This window comes from Armigeres subalbatus, chromosome 3, assembly GCF_024139115.2.
Source record: "Armigeres subalbatus isolate Guangzhou_Male chromosome 3, GZ_Asu_2, whole genome shotgun sequence".
Lineage (NCBI taxonomy): Eukaryota > Metazoa > Arthropoda > Insecta > Diptera > Culicidae > Armigeres > Armigeres subalbatus.
In genome coordinates, this window is record NC_085141.1 from 29,402,879 (window position 1) to 29,426,976 (window position 24,098).

At 39.0% G+C, this 24,098-nt stretch overlaps 1 protein-coding gene across 2 annotated transcripts in view; it reads right to left on the bottom strand.

Moving 5' to 3' along the window:
* LOC134227385 (uncharacterized) overlaps positions 1 to 24,098 on the bottom strand; it is a 174,700-nt gene that overhangs the window by 108,578 nt on the left and 42,024 nt on the right. The window contains exon 1 of one of the 2 annotated variants that reach the window (XM_062708803.1): positions 18,515 to 18,536. The exons of the other annotated variant lie outside the window; for it this stretch is intronic. The gene's annotated coding sequence lies outside the window, so the exon portion shown is untranslated. Of the gene's footprint in view, positions 1 to 18,514; positions 18,537 to 24,098 lie in introns of those variants that run through there. 2 annotated transcript variants of the gene reach the window in all.

A 24,098-nucleotide genomic window follows, 5' to 3' on the forward strand; every position in this document is an offset into this window, starting at 1 on the left:
CTTGCTGCGGAAATGCCTTTTCAAAATAATGATCTTAACATAATTGTGGTAAATTGAATGATGGGGAATGAAAGGAAAACCGTTTTAAAAACAACTATCCAGGGAAAGACTGGTGGTGCACGCCATTCTTAAGCCGACATAGAGCACTTTCAAACCGATGACTTAAAAATATCAATCGATATGTTGAAATCGTAAAAAAAGGCGAAATGAGGGAAGGAGGGGACCCTCAAGTAAGGCCCCTGCATTGACAGTGATGAAGAATGACCCAGGATGAAAAATCACTATGATTAAGTTGTTCTAAAACATGTTATGATTGAATTCGATGATGTGTTGCAAGTCACCCCGCAGTAGGGGTGGCTTGCAACACCCATCATTTTGGTATTATTTTCATATTTTTATTATTGTTGTATATCTGATTATATGTCTAATCACTTATATTAGGACCCATTAAAAGCATTATGTACTAGTAGAATGAAAAAATCCTTTTAATTCAGAATTATTGAGCGAGAAACTTGAAAAGTGTTGCAAGTCACCCCGTTTGACGGTATGTTATGTATTCTCCAGCAGAAGAAATCAACTTTAGACTTTGTTCCACAAAATATAGAGTTAAGTGCTGTCCAATGAGAGCTTGAAGTAGCTCGAAGTTTCTCCCTGTCCTGCTCATGCCCATTTGTTGACAAAAAAGAACGAGCAGGACGGGAAAGACTTCGAGCTACTTCGAGCTGCTCATTGCACTCAAAATGAAAAACTATGAAGTGGGGCGTTATGGCTGGAAAGATCAAGATTTATTGTGCCAATAGCAATGAAATTTATTATATTTAAGTACATTATACACATTTTATAAAGATTTAAAAAATTGCTAACAATTTGGCTTGTAGCCTGAAATTAGGCAATAAACTGATGATTCCCCTTGGTAATCACCTGGGTGCCGACAACCGAAATAAGTAATCCTTTTGAAAATAAAAATAATAGTTAAATTGTGACCACTACGGTGACATTCAATATTGAATAACAAAATAGAGTAAATTTGCTTTGTAAATACGTAATGCGCTCACCATTTCGATCGTTTTACTACAATTTATAGCACTAAGAGCAAGATTACCGGTGGTGAGTTTAAGCCGTTTAGCAGGGCAGTATCTTTACTTGACACTTTACCGGTCGCTACTAAACGCGCTGCTATAACAGTAGCGCGACTGACAGGTGACCAAATTTGGTAGCGCGATAAGAGCGCTGCTATTTGATGAACTGTCAACTGTCATACGTCACCGGTACGGAATACAGCAACCAAATTGAGAGACGAAAATAGTGGACGATACGGAAACGAGTGACGAAACTAAAATGAAAGCGCTGCGCGGGTGATTAAAAAGCTTGCGACCGATAATGATGCTTTGCTAAACTTTGGAGTGGGTTTTCACTTGACAAAAAAGTGTTTTCTCTGTAAGGGAGCGTCCACAAATTACGTAACGCTTAGAGGGGGAGGGGGGGTTGGGCGAAGTGTGTGAAGTGGGTCATACATAAATTTTAGATGCTTCATACAAAAAGTGTGTCATAGGGGGGAGGGGGGTTGAAAATGCCCAATTTTTGCGTTACATAATTAAAGGATCTTCCCTAAAACGAAACAAAAACTTCTATATGCTTCGGAAATGGGCACAACAAGATCGTGCTTACATAGCACACGTATGGCAAATGTCAAAATGACCATATCTGTTTTCTGTCAAGAGTTACGGCGGGTGCCGACAACCGACCACCTTCCCCTATATGGGGCCTTTCACAAATTACGTAACGCTGAATGGGGAGGGAAAGGGTCAAGCAAAGCGTTACGATCCATACAAAAAAAATAAACTTTCCATACAAAAAGTGTTACGAGAGGGAGGGTGGGGATCCAAAATTACCAAATTTAGCGTTACGTAATTTTAGAAAGAACCCTATGTAGGTCAAACAAAGAGATCTTTATATATAACAGGGTATCTAATCTAATCATCTGTAAAAATAATTTTCCCTGATTTTGCTTCATCGGTTTTTAATGTTTTTCCACTTTCCTGCAACTTCTTCTTCATTATCGCCCAAAACTTTTTTTGGAGTCGCAGCAAGCTTTGCCCGTGGAAGGATGCAGATTAATTCTGCTGTCAAGTTTTTCTTCCAATTTTCTGCTCATTTTTCGGCCGATTAACAACTGATACATAAGGGACCTGAGGGTTACAGTGATTACAGTGTCTGCCACATACGGAAAGTGCCGCAAGCCACCTTTTCCGGATTTGGTGCAAAAAATCAATAGCAACGGCGACGCGTCATTTCGGGGAATGTCCTTTCAGATCATAAATGGACAAATGACATCGGTGAGCAAGTTCCAATTCTTTTCTTTTACTTGATTTTTGATACCGTGATATGGGGTCGTACACTTATTACGTAAGCAATTTTTCTGGATTTTTAGAAACCCCCCCCATGTAAGATTTTTTTCATACAAATCTCGCTTAACTTTTCAAGAGGACCAGAGTAACATTTTTTCCATGAATTGGTTTGAATATTGGAATCAACAGACCAATATGAAAGATTTTGATTGCCGTACTCAAGTTGAATCATGAAAGGAGTGTTACTTGGGTCCTTTTGAAAAGTTAAGCGAGAAATGATTTTTTATTTATATGAAGCGTAAGATATTGTCCGACCAGTAATGATTTTTCTCTACAAATTTTTAATTCATCATTGCAAATAAAAAGCTTCAAATGTTATTTTGTTTCAAATTTACACAAAAAAAAAATTCCATACGACATAAACATTAGGTTAACTTTCCACGAAAAGGAAAGATTTCCTATAGAAGCTTTCCACCTTAAAGTTAATGTAATTACATTGTTTAGAGCCTCTAATTTTGACCAAAAGCTAAAACTGCTATATATGCATAGTCTTTTTTTTTAATAAACTCCGGATAATCCTACTTTTACAAAAAATCTACGGTTTTTGGTAAACCATGATTTTTGTCTCAGATACGGGAGAGTTTCGATAACGTTTAAGTTGTTGTGCGGTATGTACTTTTTGTGTTCATCAGAAATCCTTTATACAGCGCACATGAACATAGTTAGTTTTGCAGGTTGAAAGCTATTGCGACTTTTTAGTCTAGTTTATGCATTATATTTTATTTATTTGTATTGTGAGAAAGTGAAATTCAGTTCGCATCTAATCGTGTTTTCTTCAGTAAGCAGAACGATCAGCCGATCATCGAAAATCTTGCTCTGCTTAGTGCGGTCGGTAATTAAAATAATAAGTGCTCGTTTGATAGTGTTTTTGTTTTACATAGATCAAACTACACGCTATACACGGCAGACCGTTTACCAAAACGAACCCTGCCACACTCCCTACCCCATATATCCAACATCCCAGTGATTTCTCGTGGAAGTGCAGATGACTCGTCGGCTTCTATCAAAGCGAGTATCACGTCAACAATTTCCTACCTATTTCTTAATTGACCTGCATTCGGACACGGCCGGCGCTGGTATTGCTTATTTTTGGGTCACCAGTTCTTACACATTGAAGATGATGTTAGTCCCAAACTTCATCTGTTGGTTCTCTGTGTAATTACAGCTGACCTGGCAATAACGGAGTACCAACCGTGGGCGGTCAATCATGCTCATGCTCACCTCTTCTTCATTATCGCCCAAAACTTTTCGATCGGACGAAGTTCTGGTGTATTTGGCGGGTTCGCCTCCTTCGGGACCACATTCGCTTCCTTCGTACCAATCAGGGGCCGTAGCATAATCGAAATTTTACTAATAATATTAGTAGAGTAGCTTGTAACTTGTATTTTTCTGTTGCATAATGAATCTACAAGTATGAATTTACAAGACTAATATTACAAGTAAACCGCACTTATAATATTAGTGGAATTTACAAGTAACTGTTGCATAAAGAAAATACAAGTACAAATTATTAGCGTTGGCTTGTAGTTTCTTTTACAAGTATGAATGGTGCTGTAATTTAATTTACAAGTAGCTTTTATTTTATTATTTTAGCCGTGCAAAGTACTTATGCATCGTTTTATTGTTTTTAACGACTTAACAGAGAAAAAAAACTATTATTCTAGTTGCTTCAAATTATCATATAATGAAATACTGTGCAATAAGAATAAATTTCTCGTTCCGATATAACACTGAGAATAATGAAACAAAACTACTCAAAAGTGGGTTGTTTTAGCTCAAATCCGTACTTTGGACCAATAACACAATTTTAAGTGAAATGAGCTTCCTAACACTTTAGTTTAACTTAATCCACTCAAAACATATTTACCAAAGCTGAGTTTAGTTTACCCAAAGTTGACTTTATTCATCTCAAAATTGAGAATATATTAATTTACTGAAATTTATATTATTGTTTTATTGTAGTATTATTGTATTATAATACTAAACAATCTCATTTAAGACCATGCATATTGCTTTATGTTTAACAACAATCATGGGAAACAAAAGAAAAACGGAAAAACTACCTAAATTCTGAGTAGAATTTATTACGATATTTTCATCAGTTAGTAGTTTGAACAAAAAAAGAAATCGTCCAAATTTCATAATCGAATTATAAGCAAAACCTAAACCCGCATAAGTCTCACAATACACGTAAATTAAACCCTCTTCAAAAACCCACAACAAACAAGTCTAGCGGGATTCGATTAGTCATGGAGCATACGTTCGCGTAACTTACAAATCGCCTTAATTAAAACTTAAGTCAATCCCAAAGACCTCGTAAAAACGACTCCAGTGTGTTTTACATTGGCTTCGTTAAAAATGCCAATACCACGAAGCCGGCCTAAACCACGGAATCAATAAATTTACAGAGAGTGTTCCGTGCATACCTATCGCAGTCAAAATATATATCTATATATCCACAAATTTGCAAACAAACGTATACAAATCGTTTACCTCCGCATTGACAGTGAACTGTCGGATGAATTTTGACAGGTAAATGAACCTGACGGACTTGTAATTTCAACCTTACTAATAATACAAGTACTAATATTATTAGTTGGCAAAACATTATTATGCGACGCAAATTACAAGTACTTATTAGTCTGATTATGCTACAGGGATCAGGCTTGGCGTAAAGGCACGAAGCGAGATCCGACCAGAACAGCGTTGGACCACGGTGAGAGCAGAGGAAGGGCAGCAAGCGCTTCTGCAAGCATTACTCTCGATAAATCTGCCCGTTTATGGTGCCGCTTGTAACGAACGGCTTGCTGTACCGTCCTCACTCGCAGATCGCCTGCCACAAGAGGTACTTCTTCGCGAATTTGCCTATCTTTTTCTTCCGGAACCTCCATGCGGGACGTACCGACAAAAAACTCGAGGCCGGGTATTTGTTTGGTGTCCATCTTAATGTATGTCTCGTCGTCCATAACGAGACAGCCTGGCTTGACCAGCCACTCACGGTTCAGCTTCCGCGAACGCAATTTGGCCACCGAGTTTTACTTGTCAGTCCGGTTTGGCGCCTTCCTGACCTTATGGTCTGCTGGACGAACCACTTCGACGAATTGGCCACGTCTCGGGTGGGAAGGTTCGGGTTATTCCTAAAATACTGCCTTATCTTCCACGCCGGTATTCCGTTTTCGGTTTTCGGCCGCTTCCAGCGCGCCGCTCGATGGTCTTCGTCTCCTGGAACATCTTCGCAACGCGGGACACGGTGGAATGGTGGATTCCAAGCCCTTTGCCGATCCATCCAGGATTATCGATCACCGCACCCAAGATTTGCTGGCGTAGCTCTTCTTGTTTCGAATGCATCTTGAAAACAACTTAACAGATCGCGATAAAACACAAACATAATACTCTAAACTTGTATTACCCAAAATATAATTAATTTTTACCCACGCGATAAAAGTTACATCCAAAACAACGTGTCGCATTTTTTCGATTTTTTCCGAGTCCAATCTTTAGGTTTTGGCAGCAAAATATTGCGGATCTTTTCAAAATTTTCCATTTTACGGATTCCGCAAAGCTCTTCCGCAGCTGTGAAAGTTATACCGCAAGCCTGCAAATCTTCAATACACTGAAACAAAAACCTAATACTTGGCGTTGTCATCGTAGAATGCCATGCCAAACAGCAGAGAAAAAGTATAGAGTGGCAGCTGCGGTAGCAATAATCAATTCATAATATTGCGAAAATCGTTTTTCAAAAAAATTTGAAGGGTTATGTACAATAGAGTGGCCCAGCCTAGTATGGGGAGAAAAAAAAGTCATCGGATTCTACGGGGCACCATCCAGGATTTTGCCTTTAGGTAAGAAAATCATTTTCTGAAAATTTCAACCTGATCGGTTATTGCATAAGCTGGCGCAATTGATTTGAAGTTAATATGGGGATTTCAGCCGAAATATATGGGAAAATACACCTCTGTTACTATTTCGTACAGGAAATTGGATGGAAGAGCCCGATTGAATCCACATTTGCAGGAAATGAAGTTTACATGCACATGAACAATTCGACATAAAATTCTACTATTACTAAATAAACTTTAAATCAGTTTTTGGCTGATTTATTTGGAGTTGGGTTAAGCACTTTGAAATTCATTAATTGCCATGAAAACATACGCATGCAATCAAAGGTGCCTGCGATGCGTGATTTCGCGCGCACTGAAACATAATGTCGGGCCGGCACCAAACCGGCAGAGGTGTATTTTCCCATATATTTCGGCTGAAATCCCCATATTAACTTCAAATCAATTGCGCCAGCTTATGCAATAACCGATCAGGCTGAAATTTTCAGAGAATGATTTTCTTACCCAAAGTCAAAATCCTGGGGGGTGCCCCGTTGAATCGGACGACTTTTTGTATCCTGGGCCAGTCTAATGTACAAGACACGACCGCTCAACGTAAACTACGTGAAACAGTTTGGTGCGTTAGGAATGTAGTCATCATCATGCATGGATATTTTAGGATAATTCATTCGATTACTTATGTCAGTGGTTTAGAACGAAATTTACGTGACTTAAAATATGAAAATTGTTGGATGTCTTCGTCGGGGGTGACAATGGGTCACCGTCAATCTGGAGGACGGACAACAAAATCGTTCAGAAAGGTTTCTTATAATTCATTTTTCTTGTCCTCAGATAAATTAAATCTATTCTAAAAGCATTCTAACTTCTAACAGTGACCCATTCTCACCCCCATTGGATCCATCGTCTTCCCCGACGACGGTACGATAACTTATAATTTTCACTTTAAAAACCCAAGTGGTAATGATGCTAGTCATGTACCAGAAACCAAGTCATTCGGTTGTCATGCGCCCGACTAGTAAAAGTTGCGGACGAGAATTGGGTAAAATACCCAATAGTACTAAGTACTTATCACCTTCCTTCTTTCTTCTTATTGGCATGACATCCCCACACTGGGACAAAGCCGCCTCGCAGCTTAGTGTTCATTAAGCACTTCCACAGTTATTAACTGCGAGGTTTCTAAGCCAAGTTACCATTTTTGCATTCGTATATCATGAGGCTAACACGATGATACTTTTATGCCCAGGGAAGTCGAGACAATTTCCAAGCCGAAAATTGCCTAGACCGGCACCGGGAATCGAACCCAGCCACCCTCAGCATGGTCTTGCTTTGTAGCCGCGCGTCTTACCGCACGGCTAAGGACCTTCCTTAGTTCCCACCAAGTCTATTCTTCATTTCACTTACCTCAAGTGTGCATATGAAAAGTTATTGAAAGGTTAATGAAAGGTTATATTTCATATGAAAAGTGTTCTAATTGCCGCAATATCCATCATTGTTTTCTTAAATGGTACCTCCAATTATTGGTGTTGTGTTCGAATAGTTGCGATCATTTTTAATTCGGGTTTCTATAGTTGCTAATCCCATTGTTTTAATATGGGACTCGCAACTATAGGAACACTACCGCAACTATTGGTGCAAAGCTGAGAAAAAGATAAGGTATTTTAGTAATACTTTACCGATTTTGCGGGAAATCCAAACCCGTTTTCTTTAATTTCATCTGATCACAGGTTTACAAAACGATGGACTACATGGATTGCTGCGTTTAATACGTTGATTTTGTAAAAACAGCACTATAGGAAAACCCACGACTATCGGATCTTTTACCTTAGCTGCCGTAATCTGGAAAAGTGACGTAACAGCCTGGAAAAGTGACGTAACGGCATAGATACGGCCTCGGATCAACCAGTAGAGAGGATGCAATGGACGTAGAACTTACTCATGCAAGAAGTATGCGTGGATTACTCGGGTTTCTGTATAGTCGTAAGGAGGCTATTTCGGCTCACGCACGGCGATTGACGTCTAGGAGCTTCCCAATCCTTACACGATCTGAGATGTCTTATCAGGTGTCTGGTTGCAGATTTTAGTTTATCTTACTCCAAGGTACGATACACTGAAAACAACCTTGCTTTTTGAGAGTTACAGCTCCACTTGTTTTATGAAAAATAAAACATTCTTCCAAACAAGTTCTAAAATAAATCTATTACTTAGCTTAGCTCTATTACTTAGCTAATCAAAGTTACACAATTCATAGGCTATACGGCACTAGGATTGGTTTCTTTCTCAGCACCCATGTACATGTGGCATTCATTAAGTGGGATCCAATTCCCACACACCCACTCTTGTATTCTGAGTGCCTTTTAGGGTACACAACTTTGTTTATTTCTCTGTTAGGGTTTTGTCGCCAGGCGATTCTGGGTCTGCCTCTGCTGCGATGTCCTGCCGGATTCCAGCGCTCTCTGCTCTTACGTTGTCTGTGGCCAGCCTACGTCCATTCACACAGTGGAGTTGCCGTTGATATTGGATCGTCGATGGGGCTCAGTATTCGGTATCCAGTTGTGAGCCCACCAGGCGCGAGCAGTAAAACATAGACATCGGGTGATGAATACTTGCAAATATATGTGGTCCGCCGTCCGACGTTGGCTCCAATGTTTGCCCGGCTACCGTGGAGTTCGAGTTTGTTGAGTGGGAGCATACGACCAGGTCATTCAGTTTACTCTACTTGGTAGGGCGTTGTGGCGTTAGTAGACCCGAGCAGTACACTTGTTACATACAGGTTTATGTGACTTATGATCGACCAAATCGAGTCACATTAGAGTTGCAGCAACTACATCAGTCATAACTGTGCTACTTAAGGGTATGCGATAAGACACTTTTTCCTGACGAAACGAAACGAAATTTGAAATGTCTATGCTGATTCGAAACGAAACGAAACGAAATATAGATTCACTTTCGAGACTTCGAAACGATACGAAATCAATGTTCATTTAATTCGAAATTTTTCGAAACGAAACGAAATTTTAATTTTTTTCCGCGGAATTTTTATTGAATTGATTTTATATTATGTATACGCAATTCTGATTTCATTTTCTTAAAGTCAAATAACTGCTTTGCGACCAATAAAATTATAGTAACAGATGAAGCAGTCTGTGATACATCGCCGTGTTCCCGTCTATCATTAGCGATAAGGCAATATCCCAGAATTTGTTGTCCCGCTTTCAAAGGAATTCATCGTGGAGTGGGTGCTCCCGAATCTGATCAATTTTATATCAGTTAAGCTTTATATCAGTAAGTATGTATATAAAAATATAGGAATTGTGCGATTTTTTTGTATTCTGATTCAAAAACCTTATTTCATTTAAGACATATGATTCTGCTGAAGCATACTTCATATTCATTCATCATCGTGGTTTTATGGTATTGAGCTAAATCAAAACCAGAATATATACGAATATAGTATACGCAGATAGAGAATTGATATTAGCACACATCTAAAATGCACAAAGATGTGTTTTTCAGATTGTGTTTCAGAAATGTGATCGCAGTTTTTTTTAGTTTTTTTAGTTTGCCAGGCATGAAGAAATAATTTTCTCATTCCTTCCAAATTCAACCTTTTTGCCTTTCTCGTAGAACTAAGTTGTACCGAAAGGCTATCATTTCACTCCGAAAACGAACTTTTTATAGAAGCCTCTGACACCCATAGTATTATATATCAATTGACTCAGCTTGACGAGCTGAGCACATGTCTGTCTGTCCGTGTGTATGTATGTGTGTATGTGTGTAAGCTATAAAAAAACATTAGACAACTTTTCGTACAGCAATCCTTAACCGATTTTCTCGCAACAAGTTTCATTCGACAGGAGACTAAGCCTTGTTGATCACTATTTTACAACGATCGGTCATTGTGTTTAAAAGTTATGAAGAAAATGGAACATCGGACCATATAAACCCCATATATGGTTGGTGTCTCAACTAAATGCGAGAAAGGCACCACCAACGCTAGGTGGATTAATCTGGGTTTTTATAAAAGGTTCGGAGACCCATAGTCTTATATACAATCAACTCGACGAACCAAGCTATTGCCTGTTTGTCCTTGTATATGTGTTTGTGCATATGAGGCATGCAAAAATTGTTGTCAAATTTTCATTCTCAACCGACTCCAATTGAGTGCAAGAAACAGCTGCTATGGACAGTATGAGCCGGTCACGCCCTTACAGTCAATTTAGGATTAGGAGAGGAAAATTAATTTGATACTCATTATTATAAGATTATAAGAGAAATGCTCTGCATTTCCGTGAGCGGCACGGGAAAGGAATCTTAGGTTTGTTGAATAAGTAATTCATGGGAAGCCACCTTGGTAAGCGACTAAATATTTATTGTAAACGAAGTTATTTTGAAAACTCGAAGACGAAAACCGTGTTTCAAATCAATCCAACGTAAAATCATGTGCTTCGTTTAATGTTTTCCTTAGGGCCTTCTTAATTCTTAAGCGGTGCTTAGTCATGCGCTTAAATCTTGAGGCGTAAGAGTTGAAGCAGTGCTTTTAATAAAAAAGAGGCGCTCTAAAATACTTCACGAGGGCCTCTTTGACAAAATTTTACTGATCTAATTCAAATCTGATTATATTTACACTCTGAGCCTGACGTCTTAAATATTGAGTCGGATCACTTTTGAAAAAAAAAAATGGGATAGAATAGTTGAAGATATTTTTCGTTTTCTGTTGGACATTTCTAACAAAATACCGAAGACGTATTTGAACCGGTGCCAGCGAAAGTGGTACATGTCACAATGAACAAATTTACAGGACGCATTTTTCCTAAAACTTCGATAATAAAACTCAAAGTTGCAATTTTCTGCAACTCAACTGAACCAACGTTATGACTGATGTACCTAAAGGAAGTAATGAGAAATATGCGAAGTGTATTGACAAATACCATCTTGAAAATCAAAATAGGGTTAACATCTGTTGCGCATACTCATAACCAGCATAAGACCAGAACAGTGTCATGAGTTCTATCCAAACGTTTCTTTACATTACTGAATAAAAATAGTGGAAATTCCCGTTTACATGCCAATAGAATGGATATATTGTCTGACAATGAGACAATTTTATATAAATAAAAATAAAAACAGCTTTACCTTATAAATTTCGGCTTTTAACGCAGTATGAGAACAGAATAAGTAAGAGAACTCGTATACTATAGAAAGCGTTAAAAATAAAAACAATCTCTAACTGTAAACTTTCACATTAACATTAATGTAAAATTTACATTAACTGGTTCAATGCTATCCATTTGAATTAAAAATAGCTTTATCCTTATATAATTTGATCATCATGCATAGCTTAGAAGAAGTAGTTTTCTACCTGTGAAACTCTCATCAATCGTTTGGGTCTCAAAGAAGCTGAAGACCCTTCGTTTCATTCAATTCAAATCCAGCTGGATAAACGATAATGAATGTGCATTTTAAGAAGCTATCGATAATCAGGTTTTTCGTTTTTCAAACGTATGCATATAAGGACTTGCGTATGCATAAGGGATAAGCTCCAAGGCACCGATACATGATTACATTTAAGAACTAAATTTTTGTGATAGTGTAGTTTAGTTCTTCTTCTTGCCTTTCTCGTACAACAAAGTTCTACCGAAAGGCTATCATTTCACTCCAAAACCGAACTTTTTGTAGAAGTCTTGGAGACCCATGATGTTATATACCAATCGACTCAGCTTGTCGAGCTGAACAAATGTCTGTCTGTCCGTGTGTGTGTGTGTGTGTGTGTGTGTGCACTCGAAAACCGAACAACATTAACCACTTTTTCATATAGTAATTCTTAACCGATTTTCTCGACAAAGGACAAAGCCTTGTTGATCACTATTGCATTTGACAACGATAAACCATTGCGTTTAAAAGTTATTAAGAAAATGGTATCGAACTATATAAGCACCATATGAGGTTGGTGTCTTGGCTAAATGCGAGAAAGGCAGTATCACCACTCGGTGAATTAAGTTGGGTTTTTAAAAGGTTATAACACTCGTCCACTGAAAAATTTCTGTACGTTACGTTTACTCCTGCCTGCCAATGTGTCACACCAGCAGATTTATGTGAACATGAATTGAATGATTTTTTTGGAACGTTCAATATGTTTGATCATCATAAAGAGCTTCACAGGGTCATGAAATTTGAAATTAAATAAAAAATATCAATAGGTATCAAAAGTGAAGAATCATTTTCTAAAGTTTCAATTTTCCACACACGTGATGTTTGCTGATGAAAACTAAACAACAGTTTGGCTGATATTGACAACGAAGAACTACAATGCTTGCTTAGATATAAATTACAGTTCAGTGTTTGGAAGCAGTTAATGTCCAACTTTTCATAACAGCCGCCATTATAGCAAGAGAGCAAGAGTAGAAAGCTGGATAAGCTGATTTTAGTGGGTAGAACTGTACATGTACCACTTTTCCTGGCAACGAAATTGCCATTGTGATATATACCAGAAGTTAAAAAGTGCATATCTCCAGAATTAGTTGTCAAAAATCACTTTTTCAATATTCCTTACAAGATCTTTGTAAACAGAAGCCGGTGGTGTTCAAACACAAAATCGACAAAAATGGTATGTGCACCACTGTCGCTGGCACCGGCTCATTTGTTGACTCAGAATGGGATTATGTAGTAGGCGTTATTAGGAAAAAATTAACATTATGTTTTGAAAACAGCTTTATGATTTTGTTCAGCGGCGCAGCGAAAATTTTTGATAATTTATGACTGTAAGAGACAGTAAGGTTTCAGTCTAAATTTGTTTCGAAATTCCGCGGAATTCCGTTAAATTTCGTTATAAGCTAGTTTTTTCAAGCGAAATTTTTTGTAATTTTACGAAACGAAACGAAACCTAGAAATCTGGGGTGGCATTGTGCATCTCGATTCGAACGAAATTCTATCGAGTCGAACATGTTTGGCATTACGGCTTTCGATTCGATCTCGAAAACGACTCAAGTCGAATGAAAATCACTCGTCACCTGAAAAACGACTCAAGTCGAATGAAAATCACTCGTCACCTTTATTGCTTTCGAATGTTGTTTTTTTTTTATTCGTATATTTATTTGGCAGGCACTCTGTGTTCTTAACCGCTACTGTGCCGTGATCTACTGTGGTACTCTGCTGTGCAGAGTCCACACAGAACCTATTTTTAGATGTCCATAAATCGTCATTGTTGTCGTTGCCAGTCCATATTATCGTGAGTCCATTGTGTTCATTTGTCCATGTGGTGAATCCAGTGATCGTTGCTTTGTTCGGTTGCCATTAATCGAAGAACGTTGGAGGAATGCCTCCGAGAAGAACAGGTCTGTCAGTCGTCATCAGGCAGCCGTGTCGGTGAGGCGTGTTCCCCAAAACGCCACCGTACGGACTGCGCTTCTGGCGACTGACAAGGGTTTGGTGGAGGGGCTGGGAATCGAACCCATGACCATTCGCTTATTAGGCGAACGTGTAGCCAATTACGCTACGGGACCCCCCATCGAATGTTGTTCGAGAGTCATTTCTTTTTGAAAGTTTTTCATTATATTTGTTATTGTTTCTCTACGGGAAGAGTATAAATGTTTCATTATTGTATCTTGAAGGAAAGAATGTCATTAGTATACCTACTTTTATAGTTTCCAGACAATATGCAATCTCTAATTATCCCGAAATCCTCGTTAAAACGACTTCAACTTAAATCGTTTTTTTTTTGCAGTTTTCACGTATTTCTTGACAATTTCGATAAACCGTGAAAAATCTATCGGGAAAATCTGCGTAAAACCGTATATATTCCAAAATCTACGTAAAAATAGTTGAGTTAAATAAAAAAAAACGCGCAAGAGATGACCCAAGTGCATCTAACTAAAACACATGGAAACATCAAAGTAATTTATTATCGAATCCTTTTTTAGCTTTAAATTATTTTATTATTGGTTATGTGGCATAAACTCGAATAAATATAATAAATGCTAAAGCATTTGATGAGATTGATTGCTCTACGCATACGGTTGCGTGTACTCAGACGACTAATGACGGTGGAAGACCGACACTTGATTACAATTAGAGCAATCAAACTAAACAAATGCTTTAGAAAAGCCATGCACAGCCAAGACATTTAACAAAAACAAAATGGTTTTCGTACGGCCGAGTTGCTTATAATCTTCTATATAATAAAAATGAAATGGTCGTATCCCCATAACTCAAAAACGGCTGGATGGATTTTCTACATTCCTTCAGCAGATATATTCGTTATCGTTTCCGACGGGTTTATATGATATTTGCCCATGGTAAAATCGCGAGTAAGGTTGAGTAAATCGTGAAAAACTAAAATTAAGATTTGTATGGATATTTCGCATAGGCAGTTCACAACGCGCATTTTCGCCTACTACACGTAAAAAAATAACCTTATATGTTATGGCAAAAAACCATTCGAAAATACTTATACTCTCATTATGCCACCTAATGAATGATCGCATATCAAAAAGCTAATAACATTCATAAGTTAATGAAAAGTATAAGTTTCGGAATGTATGTGACTAATGCGATGTATAAGTTTTTTTTTATACATATCATTAAGCCCCCTGCTTTGGCAAAAAAGTATTAGAAACCTTAATAATCAATAACATTAAATTTTTTTACGTGTATGCAGGACAATGTCTGCCGGGTCGACTAGTTTATTATAACTTATAATTTGTGTCGTAACTATATCTCAATTTATAAAACATGTCGTATCGACATAATGTTTTAATCGGTTTCAACTGCTCAATAAATAATATTGCTTTTATAGTCATTGAGCACGATTTGCTTGTTTATAAATTAACTGCCAATTCGTGCCATGAAGGATGCCTTTCCAACAGGCAACATGCTACACGCAGATGAAATTACTCTTATTCTCTTTGTTTACTCACATTCGCAATGCGCTGAAGGTTGTCTCTCCAGCGGGCGGCATGATAAACACAAAGACAGCTATCTCTTATTCTCTCTGTTTACATTTCGTTTGACAGAACATACTCGATTGAGCTAGTACAGCACCATTCGAAATCTTGTACTGCGACTGAATGAAGTCGAACGAAATATATAATGCCGCAATTTTTTCGAAACGAATGCAAAAACGTACGAATCGAGTGAGTCGATTCGAGATGCGCAATGTCACCCCTGTTTTCGCCATGCTCAAATTCCGCGAAATTCCGCGGAATTTCGTTTCGAACCACCTGAAACGATTTTTTTCGAAATACCGCATATGCTTAGTGCTACTAGCAGTATCATCATCTCGTTCGATTGCTCTATGAAGGTAGACTGCTAAAGAGATCCATGATTTCGTCGATTACGATGGGAAATAGCAACAGAGGTATATTGTAGATCCAGTTGAAAACCGAACTGAGCTCTCGCGAAAATCGCAGTTTTTCCCATTTCCGGATGTTGCAACTGCATCTCGAGTAGTGCGCATCCATGCCATAGCCGTGCGCCATCACCACTCGCGATGCAGTTGCGACATTTGGAAATGGGAGAAAATGCGATTGTCGCGAGATCTCAGTTCGGTTTTCAACTGGATCTACAATAATACATGCACCCTTGTCTCACTATTGTACTCACTCACGATTCCGTGGTCAATCAGTACCAAATGGAGGGACTCTTGAAATTAAATGACCTGCTCCAGCATGATGCAAAGCGTGACAGAATGGTTCTCACATGATCGTCCGAAGCGGAATCCTGCCTGCTGCCGTCGGAGAATTATCAACCTTTCCCTATATCAGAATTAGGAGAGGTAATCAAAACTTGAAGAGAAGTTGATCAGCTGGATCGATGAGTGACTGACATGTCGCGTCTTTATCTATCATTATCATATTTGTCCTTGCTCCATTCAGGCGTCATGAAATACCGAAGAGGAATTGAATATCGCCGGTTTTTGCGGGTTTCCTACCATCGTTGGAAGGGGAGTCCTCCTCATGTCTGCAGGCAGCAGCATTTGACTTACTTCTCAGACCAGCTTTTAGATGGTAGGACAAGTGTTTAGCCCCTCTGGAAATGGATCAGCTGAAAATGGAGACGATGCTTTCTTGAGCCCGTGATAAACGCAGCGCTGACATCGCGTTTGACTATCATCTTATAATTGACGACAACGCATTGCTCGGATTCAGCGGTGTCAGAAGAGGCTCGGGCGACGAATCAAAGTAGACCGTCCAGAAAATCCAGCTGTGAAGAAATCGTTCGTTGAAGTTCTTAGTACTCGGGTAGTTGATGTTCTGGAAGGCGGCAGCGTAGAAGACAGTTGGGCAGTGAAGAACGCTTTTATCGAAATCTGCGAGAAAAACTTGGGTGAGCTGCTAACTCAGCGGAAATAATGGATTACAGATGTAACCCGACGGAAGATTGAGGAGCGTAGAGAAGCAAACGGTGAGGAAAGTGAAGAATCAGAGAAATAAAGTAGAGTCCGTCAACGGTATGTATTCCTGTAAGTCGGGAGTCGGGTGCTGCTGAACAGGAGAGCATGGGTGGATTTCCTGACCGATGAAGAAAGGATGGCTGCAGCAACCGGAGGTTATTGCCTCATTTGCTCTTTGACTTGGACAGCTGAAGTGTTGGTTCGAGAATTTCAAACAGCGTCTTCAAGTCTCAGCCAGTGTTCTTCAAAAACCAGCCATCCGAGGCATACAATTTGAAGTATTGACTAATGATCACGAAACGCTATATTAAAGCCTGTCCACGTTAACCCTTAAATGCGCAATGTTGTTTTAAAACAACAAACCGAAAATACGTTTAATGTTAATAATTTTAATGGTAGTTTACGCTAAAAATACTTTCGACGATTTCTAAAAAAACGCCTTGCGCCTTTAAGGGTTAACTTTCGGACACTTAGGTACTGTCCAATTGATTTGTCGCCATTTTTATCAATTTGGGCGTGTTCAAAATATCTGAAGGCAGCACATAAAGCAGTAAATGTCATCTAAATTGACCGTCTCAGTGGTTTGCGAAAATTTTCAAAAATTGCCTGATGTAATAGGTGTCTGAAATTTAACGTGGACAGGCTTTAGTACTGCGACGCTCATTCATGCTGAGTGAGCTCAAAGGGCTGACCGTTTGCTTTTTTGCGGCGTCTCACCATCAAAGTCAGCAGGACCATGTGGTTGAGTGTCAACGGGAACAGCCCCCCAAACTTTGCAGTAGCCGGAATATTTAAACATCTTGACAATCTGATATCAGCAGATAGCGAAATCTGGATCGACATGGAACCACGAGCTGGGGATAACTTTGCGAGTTTTCGATATATTTGGAAACCATATCGAATGTACCACTCGATCTTGAAACGTGTTGAGTATATAGGCAAAGATAACGCAGAGGTTTTTAAAATTTCCAATTCGGACGACTATTCAGCTGGATAGCATGTGCCGAGCAACATAAAAGCCATCAAATACCGATAACAGTATGTAGATGTTCGAGAACATTGGTGGAAATGGGTGGGCCACATATTTCAAGGGAGCTTACATGGTTTTGTGACGGTCCGCAATTTTGAAATTTTATTTTACACCCTCTATCCAAGAATTTGACTTAGACGTAGTTTAGGTAAAAAATATGACGCTTTCCAGTTAAATACTCAAGAAGACGTTTGCGATCTCAAACGGAACCTGGCAAAACACGACAGTCACCCTTCCTGGTAATCTGAAATAAAACTTCAATCCCCCGAAAGTTACTCAAAATGCCATTCCGAAAGCCAGAAAACTCGGCAACAGATACCACAATCCGGAATCCTTTGTTTTTTTTTGCATGAATCGAATCACTTGGGCTAGACGTACATTCGATTTGCTAATTTTTATCATGGATCAATTCAAACTGAAACATTCTGACTCGGCAACTAAACTCACAAGGTAACTAGAAAATTGTATGTGGCGCAGATGCTAAAAAGTTAGTATTTAAAAACTTGAAACCTAAAGTAAATATTGGGAATACGGCAGTCTTCAGCGGGCTGGTCACTCAGTGCGAATGACGGAAGAAAGAATAGCGAAAACAATATTCAACAGAGAACCGGATAGAAGTCAGCGACTTCGTGGAAGGCCACGAACACGCTGTCTGCACCCGGTGGAATCGGACCTGGGGACCCTAAAAGTTCGGCTAAACTGGAGGAACATCGCTCAAGACCAACGGTTGTGGCGTTCTACAATACGCCATGCATATGTAGCCAACTAGGTAGGTATTTTATTTATGTTGTAAAAATGGAATAACCGTTTTCTGTTTATGATGATGAACTAGATTACAAGTAATAATTACCAATTATTGGTCCTATCCTGTACGTATGTAAGCGTAAGAATATGAAACTAGCCTATAACTAGCTTAAGTGAATTAACTAATATAAATGTTCATCATTAACCTTGCTGCTGATCTGTTCAAAAAACAACGTAAACCTACTTTTCTTGCTTGCAATAACCTAATTGCTTGCATGGCCGTTACTGAAGCCATTAACCCTAAACGACAACGGCAGTTTTATTGACCAACAGTCATTTGATCCATTTTGAATTAACTAAGAATTCGCTAAGACAACCTTCTTTTTCGAATTATTTCATATGATGCACGATCATGTCCGTCACAGCCCAGCGGCAACCTTGGGCACTACTATGAGATGAACGTTTCTCTCATCATCATCGATCACTCTCGACCGTCAAAAATCTGAATGTCAAATTGCCGTCAGGTTTTAACGATCGTATGACACATTAAAGTTAGTTCTACTGAAGGTTGTTGGCCGTTTCCGCTAAGTCAATTTGCGGCGTTATTATTACATAAAGTTTGTGGCGATTCGGTCCAGTTTCGAATTGTTATGTTAGACCGTACTTCCGTGGTTGGTAGGGTAAGAAAAAAGCCGGTCTAAAGAGAAGGTAAAAAGCGTAAAAAAGACTGCCCCCCTTCATCTTTCCACCACCTTCCTGCAGAGCCGTGTATAGCTGAAGGTTAATTCGAGCCTTCATAAAACCACAGTTAAGCGAGTTGTGGGCACATAGCACCAGCACGTGACGACCCCGATCGCGAATCAAAACAACACCAACACCTTCAAGGGACTGGTTCCTCTGGTCGGTCTGCAAAGTGCGTGCGATTAAGACGCTGTTACCAAAGTTGCACGACTATAAAACTATTAAGTCAAGCCTGTAAGAAAGATACAGTGATTTCCCGTTTTTGCTACAGTTTATTTCGTGCTCGTTTTTTTGTCGAGTTTATTGTTTTCCATGAGTTGCGGCTGATATTGCGGAATGGTTTGCGTGTGCGAAATCTAAATCATAGTCAATTACCTACGCCATGATCAATTTTTAGAAGTCGTGGCAGTGTATGGAATCCACTTCATCAGCACATTTTCATTTACCACATTGATCACAATGTTCGGAACTCATATCAAAGAAAGAGGCCACAGGAAATCTGGCGGCAACTACCGCTCGCGGAAGTTTGGATTCTAAAAAATATTCTAGAACAAAATTACTTTGGTTCTCAGTAAAACGGGAGGGAATCAAGTTCCCTCACCTACCCCTATAGAGATTAATAACTGTTTTTTGTTTATATTTTTGTTCATATTTTAGATATTTAGCTGCATATGGATACTTATTGCTCATAACAATGATAATTTTAGGATTTTTACGCAATATTGTTAAATAATCATTTTTATTTACTTTTTAAATGTTCATATTTTCCCATTTTGCTTCATTTCCGATTTTATACCAACTATTGACAAGCGCAGTACATGTCTGTATCAAGTTGGAAAACTATAGATCCACTTCCATACTAGTGGAGCAACACCTCATATAAAGAGTTAGATGCATATATGCATACGAACCAAAGTGGTGTAATGTGTTTGGCTAAACCAGTTGCACATAGTGCCGCTACAGCATAGAAGCTTCAAACCAGTACAAGTACAAGTGAATTAAACGCCGGAAAAGGGAGGAAACCGAGGAAGAAGCGCGATGCAAAAGCGCAACATCAACAACGACTCCGGGCACGCTCACGCCACGCTTCGGGCTTATGAAGGAGAGAATAATGAAAAAATGGCATAAAGCATAAAATCCCTCGAGAATCCCACGATTCTCACTTAAATTCGAAAACATTCTGTGCTCTTAACTTACCCTTAAGATTTCCACTGAATCCGCTAAGTTCAACAAACAACCATGCGTTCACCCTTCATGTCTCATGTGTATGTGTAATTTTGTCTCAGCCCTTGTGCGATTTGCACCATAACCATTTTTGAAAACATTTTGAATCCGTTAGAAAATCAAAAACCTAGTTATTTTGAGCAGAAGATCATTGTGATTTGTAGCCTGTCTTTAGTCAAGTCTGCACGTTGAAATGGCTCGGTATTTCAGTTTCTATTGGTTAAAACAACGAAAATGCTTAGTGGCGCAAATTGGACCACCCTCCCCTTACGTACAGGCAGGGTACCCTTCAAGGCACAAGGCACACAGAAAAGGCCTTGTGACTATTGAAACTGGACGGAAAACCACTTTCAGTTTCATTGGAGCTTCGGAAAGTGCAACGCATGCCGAAGACGACGGTATGCGAAAAGGGAAAAGACGGCGACATGACCATGGATTTGCGACGGCTTTAAGGCTCCGGAACGGGTTGGTTGCTGTCATCTGATGATGGCTTGTTTTGGGATGACCGGCTGCTAAGTATGGCGTCGCGGGCAAAGACTTATGCAACCGAAAGGAACTGCAACTGCATCATCTGTGGCATGGGAAGGGGATTGCAAATGGTGTTTTTGCCTTATTACATGAGTAATAGATCGTCAAGCTATATAACGATTTGGTTCGATTGAAAAACACCAATGGACGTGGTACGAATTTCTTGGAAAACATTTAGTTATTCAAAGCGACCTGCAAAAAAGAGATGACAATCTTGGAGGATCTGGTCCATTGACGACGTATGATCTCCAGCATATAAAAATTGTAATTAAAAATGGTCAATGCATTAAGCACCATAGTACCGTAGACCCCTGATAATCTGGTCAAATTTAATCTGATTATTATTATTTATTAAAACTAGCTACGCAGTCTACGTCCGCAAAACATCTTCTGCCTGATCTATCCTTCTAGCGCCCAAAATTTAATCTGATTTGTTTGGTGGTTTGATTTCTTCGCATTGTCAGCTCAGTGTAGAATTTCCTGGATCACACACACATATAGGGTAAATCCGAGTGAGATGCAACACCTTTTAAAAAATTGACATTTCTTCAAAACAATCCGTTAAACTGAACCTCTAATTAATGTTTTTGATAGTTTAGGGACCCAACTACATAGTGTAGAAGTCATTTGTAAAACAAACAAAAAATCGGACTGTACTATTCATTACAAAATAAAATTCAAATCCGGGTGAGATGCCACACCTCAGGGAAATGTTGGAGAAATGGGATTATACATGTTTTTGGCGATGAACCATATTTTTCAGAAGGGCATAATCATCACTCAAATAAAGACAAAGAAATGCATCGCGTGAATTATTTCTTATTTCTGCTGTGTAATAATACACAGTCGAGGATATTAGTTATTAATCGGCTCTTATTTTATTGGTTTTCTTCCACAATCAATAACACAAATCGTCAAAAATTGTACATATCTAATATAGTAATCTATACAGACTCATCACCTTTTAGAAAAACCAAGAATGTTGTAGGAAGGAGTTTTGACAAACAACATCCTATTTAAATTATTATTTGGCTCTTTTTCGACATCATCGGATAATAGAGTAGAAAATGGGGTTACCTGATAACTTCCCCTTAAAACCACTAACGCTCATTATTGATGAAATTTCACTCAAACTACAGACAAAATTAGCTCATATACTATTTTCGGTTACGTGGATTACGCCTGAATCTAACTTCGAATGGTTCTGATTAAAGCAGAACTCGTCATATCCCAACTCACTCACCAAATTGTTTCCAGACAGTCGACTATGAATCACTTACACCGATGTATGTGCAATTAGTCCTATAAAGGGTTTCAAAATTCTATCATTCGAGCTAACAATTTTTAGATTTTAAGGTTTGAATTATGTCCACGGAATTCAAATTGAACCTGAGTTATAACAAATATTGATCGAAAAATTTAAGATAAATAAACGCAATTGAAAAACGCTCAATTCCATGAACATTAAAGTTGCTCCGTCTCTCCTTGATGGAATCTTGAGGTTGACTTTACTTGACTTGAAAATGTTCAATCTGTATTTGGCGATGACATTAAGACTTGATTAGTTACGGATTCACATTTTTCAATATAAAACGTGACAGTAGAATAGAACTGCTATCGACTACGAACTGCTTTGCCTACTCAGATCTATCTTTGGACGAGCTCGAAAAATGAGTCAGTTTTTAATAATTCATATTCTAGCTATAACTTTTATGGTCATTTTCAATACAAAACAATGGGTAGCATCAGGGTTTGCATAAAACGCTCTCAATAGATAACGAACAACGATAAAAGAAAGGCAAAAACTGTTCCGAATTATAACAAGCCATGATAACAAATTTATCAAACTTGTAGGGTAAGACGGCTTTATAATACCTCTCGGGATGAGAATGGAAGCAGAGACTGTGGGAGGTGATGAGCCACCAAAGGAGGTTCGCACACGGTTTTACCAGGCGTCTTCGCCTGGCCCTTGGGTTGTTTACTTTCGGCAGAAAGCGAAAAGCCTAGATTTTCTCGGCATCAAACGAGACCTGACGCGTCGTTTCACGATGCTTGAATTCAATCAAATGAACAGAAACAAGCTACGCATTACCGCACCTACATACCATGTGGCGAATTAAATTGCTGGCGACAGGGCGTACAATATTGAATATTTAGTTTATGTCCCCTCGCGGGAGGTCGACATTGAAGGTGAGCAGCGAACTTAACTTGCAAGGATGTGCTTGCAGGGAAAGGTCGCTGCAATGCCCTGCAATCTACCGTGGATATCCTGGACTGCAAGGAATTGCATTCAGCAACCACAGTAGATGGTAAAAAAGGTATATGCTAAGTCAGGCTCGCTTCGGGTGACGTTCGCCGGTTCGATGCTCCCAAAATATGTAGATATCGAGCGTTTGTTTGTACCAAGGGTATTTAATTGTACCAACTGCAAACAATTAGGTCACACTGCTGAGTTTTGTGACAACAAACCACTTTGTGGTAAATGTTTCCAAAGACATCGGGAGGATACCTGCCAGCAACAAGCCACAAAATGTGCTTATTGTGGTTTGGATCCTGCCCATGGTTTGCAAGATTGCCCGGTATACAAAAGATGCACCCAAAAAGTGAAGCGCTCGTTGGTACAGCGCTCTAAGCAGTCTACCGCCACTGCCACCGCAAAGACTGCTTTTTCAGCTGCCGTTCAAGTAAGTGACTATTATGATTCCATCTCCATTTATGAATCGGACTCTGACGCAGCCGATATGGATGGTTCTTCGGAGGTACACGCGCCCGAAAAGAGGAACCCGAGGAACGAAAATAACTCATTAATATCAAATGTTGATCAAATAGCAAAATGAGATATTGACATGATTGATATAAGAGATAAAAGATCACACGACAATATCATTATTTTGCACTAAAATATCATGAGGAGATCAACTTGTGTTATTTGTAAGAAGTGATCAATATCATGTGCCATTACTTTGTTCTTATCCATAGCATATCTTGATGTTCAAATGATATTTCGGTGCAAATTTTTGATATTGTTACCAGTTCTTTTATCTCTTATATCAATCAAAACCATATCATGTTTAGATATTCTGTTCATGGCTTCTACCCGGGAAGCAACCGTCTTCCCCGGGATCGCACCGAAAGAAAACAAAAGTCATCCATAAAGCCTTGGCAAAATCTGAAGGTAATGGGGGATTATTTAAAAT